Consider the following 4,371-nt stretch of genomic DNA (forward strand, 5'->3'; position numbering starts at 1 on the left):
TATATATATATATACACATATGAATTACTTCCTTTAGTTATTCGAACTTGAATCACTTAAAGACTTGGATTAAAAAAATTCTACAAATTCTATTTGTCATAGCTATACAAATGGATTGGAAATCACATAACTTTTCATTCGCCTGTCTGTCCGATGTGCGCGCGTATTTGACTATGTATGTATGTATGTATGTATGTATGTATGTATGTATGTATGTATGTATGTATGTATCTATCTATCTATGTATATATGCATGAATATATCATTGTGTGCGTATATACAGTATGTCCTGAAACTAAGGCAACCGAAGTTTCGGACTTTAATAACTATCCATAAATGTGATAAGATATGAAAATCATACATCATTATAAAAGCTTAGTGTGTTGTCGTTTTGCTTCAGACTGAATAAATTCAAATTCATAAATTAGATAATGGCTATAGACCGAAATACGATCATAACCCTCCACAAAGGGGGCGAAAATAATACAGCTATAGCAAAAGAGCTTAAAATTAACCGAACAATTGTCTGGAAAATTGTCAAAAAATTTCAAGAGACTAGTTCCACCGCTGATCGACTTGAACGTGGGCAAAAAACAAGTGTGCAGATCCCACAGCTTATCAAAAGCACCAGAGAAAAGATACAGCGAAATCATCGCCCTTCCGTCTGAAAACTGGCTGCTGCAGCAAAAATAGGCCGAACATCGATGTATCGAGTGCTTAAGGAAGATCTCAGGACACACCCCTACAAAATGATCCACCGTCATGAGCTCACGCATGTTTATAAGGCCATTAAACTGGAGAGAAATCGTCTTATCCTCCATCAGATTGCTGAAGGCTCGCTGCTCAACCTGGTGTTCACTGACGAAAGATATTTGACATCGAACAGGCAGTAAACCAACAGAATGAATGACTGACTTTGGGGTGTATCTGGCTCCATCGTGAGTAGACTCGTAAATCGCCGTCAAAATCCTCAGTTAGTTATGGTTTGAACGGCTGACAGCCACTAGAAGGTCTCCCTCATTACCGACATTCTGCAAAGCTGAACTGCTTCCATGGGCGGATGAGCACTTTCAAGGCGCACCTTGGAGCACTATCCCAAAGCCCCAAACAGACGCAACGCTGGTTTCAGACAAAAACATTCCGACGTTGATAGGCAAGGATGTATGGCCTGCAAGAATCCGCAATCTCAACCCGTTGAATTTTTCTGTTTGGTCCAATTTGGAGACGAGTGTCTCGAGTACTTCTCATGCTACGCTTGACGCCCTAAAGGCAAAATTGCGCCAGGAATATGGATCAGATTCCGCAAGAACAGCTACGTACCACGTGTGAAGCATTCACACCCAGACTTAAGGCTGTGATTCGAAACGGAGCTGGTCATTTCGAATAAATATGGTATTGCTATAACTGTGTTTCCTTTACGTTTACATCGCAATTCTCGGTCCCGAATTATAACAATATATTGCTGTGGCAAAATGAAGAAAAGCTGGTTGCCTTGATTTTGGGACACCCTGTATGTGTATGGATATATATACATGCATACATACATACACACACACACACACACACACACACACACACACACACACACACACATATATATATCATGTATCAATTCAACGACCGCGCAATGCCGCTAACTACGTAACCACTGATTACATAAACAACTGAGATGTGTGTATCACTAAAAGTATTCCTGATATCAATAATTGTTTTCTATCATTCACACACACACACACACACACACACACACACACACACACACACACACACACACACACACTATTTTAGGCAGTTGACTTTTAAATTTCAATAAGGATTAAGCGTTTTGTGATTGATAGCGAATGTATCATTCCGATGTGTTGACATAATAGTTTGTATTTTTCAATAAATGTATTTTATTATACACATGTGTTAAAAAACGCAGAGCTTCGATTAGAACACCATATCAAAATGACCGATCAAACATATAAGTCTTTCTGTGAAGATATTCTATGAGAAAATATTATAGAGCCGTTCTACGTTTGTATACACATTCCAATTGCTATGCACGCCGGTATTTCAATCTAATGCTGTTTGAAATGCATATATTAATTTAAAGTTATTTAGGAGTTTGTTTGCTGCATGTAAGTTCAAATTTTCACATAAGTATTAGTTTCGTAATCGGAATATTCAAGCTATTTCTCAGCATTAGTTTTATTTCTTAATTCAAGCCTTTATGATTCGCCTTGAAATAGGTTAATGTGGATTCCCCCTTTGGGAGAGTCGTTCTTTTTGACAGCTAGGCTTGGAATTTCGGTAATTTTGTGCTGTCAAGTAATTATTTTTCGTGATGCTGGCTCACTTTTGGTTTTGATAATTTTGTGTTTCTGGTGCTTTTTACACTTTAAGCTCTTGTCTAACAAATAGAATATTCTACTTAATGATAATAAATGTTTCTACCTTTCTTGTGTTGCACATCTATCTTATAGGGTAGAATATTAAGAATACCTAGAGTGTCTTATCTTTTTCTATTGCACTGAAACTTTCTATTCCGTTGTTCATTAAAAGATTTGGCAACGGATTTCGCGTATTGTATTCTCTAATCCATAGAGCTATATATCCCGAGTTCGAAAATACGATCCCCTGGCGCAGACTTATCTGATCAAAATAAATTTTATGTTTTTTTTTATATGTTTCATATCACACAAAGTAAATAACGAGTATTGCATTGAATCTGTTGGTTTGAAGTGTGTATTGGTCATGTTTGTGCCTCTTTAATTATCAACGTATATAGAAAGGCTAGTTCGTTTTTTTTTCTGTATTCCATTGTGAAACGAATATTATTATTTATGCTGTTCATCTCGGTTCTGAATTGCTTGAGTTGACCGAGACCATGCTGCAGCAGCAGCAGCAGCACAAAACGATAATCCATGCACCGTTTCCAGTCAGCTAATAAATATTCGTAGAAATAAATACCAAACGTGAATCAAAATTTTTTCCCAAATTTTGGTCTTCTAGTTATGCTATGACTAGATTTGCGTAAGTTGAAAAAACCGGTTCAGTAAATTTGTAATTAACGCAATCGAAGTCCAAATAAGTATCTAACAAGCAGAATTTTATTAAGAAATATTATCTCAATATATTTAGGAATTATATTAAGAAAATTTTCAAACTAGAATTCTATTGCTTCTATTCTATATACATATGAAATCATCGGATGATGAAATAAAAGTGCTTTTGCTTACTTTTCTTTTGAGGTTTTCCTGATGTATGTCACCTCCTACGAAACTTGGTATGTTTTGAATAGGTTTCAATAAAATAAGTGGACAAATTTACAGTATTTCTACATTTCCCAGGTTAGGCACGCTAAAATTGTTCTTTTTTTAAGGCTACTACGGTGTGGTATGTATGCTGAAGTTGATATTTTACAGGCATCGTTTATAGCTTTGTTCTTGTGGATCTTGGGCAATCTTTACTAGTTCTGCAAGCAAAGTTTATTAAAGCGTTACGTTTCCCATCTGTAAAATATTTTCAAATTAGGGAGATGACAACGATGATTTTCTTCATTGTATTGACTGCTGCTAACTACTTACCTTGTAGAAGGAACAATGTGGTATTTTCAATTTTCACAATAACTACTTCTCTTACCAATTTTTTAAATAAAATATATTTTCTTTAAATTTCATGGCTAATACATAATTCTCTTCAACTGGTGATTGATTTGAATTTTAGATGACCTAGTACACACATGGAAAGGTGATTAAGAAATATATTGTTTTATTCGGTCTTTTGTTGAGTTATAACTACTTTTATTAGTCCCGATTTATTTTTCGTTGTTTTCTTTGTCAAATATTTCTTTCCGGTGTAATTTCTTTAACAGATGTTCGAGATTTTGTCCTGTATCGCATTCAATGATGGTTTAGTAACATTAGAGAGGATTTTGGATCTCTCGAGAAGAATGAAGGTTCAAAGGTTTATATTCGAGATATTGATTTTCTTCGTTATCCCACATTTGCGGAGTGTCAAAATTGGTAACAAAAACAGGACAGTGAAAACAAACAGTATAGGCTGCTAAGCCATAACAAAGTGAGGTGGCGAACGCTGGAGGAACAAGCTTTGATAGGAGAAAAGATAGGAGAGGAGACAGGTAAGAATGCGTGTGATATGTGTGGCAGATCAAAAGGAAAGAAAGAAGTTCAATTTAGGAAAAGAAAGATGGATGATGGTCACGTGTGAGCAACGAGAGAGTAAAGGAGGAAGAGTGAGAAAGAGAGAGGGGCAGATAGAGAACGGTGAAGGGGAGAGGAAAGGAATTAGAGAAAGGACGAGAGAGAAAAAAACGAAAGGAGGGAAGGGGAGATAGAGAATTAGAGAAAGGAAGAGAGAGGAAAC

Source organism: Octopus bimaculoides, chromosome 2, assembly GCF_001194135.2.
Source record: "Octopus bimaculoides isolate UCB-OBI-ISO-001 chromosome 2, ASM119413v2, whole genome shotgun sequence".
Classification (NCBI taxonomy): Eukaryota; Metazoa; Mollusca; class Cephalopoda; order Octopoda; family Octopodidae; genus Octopus; species Octopus bimaculoides.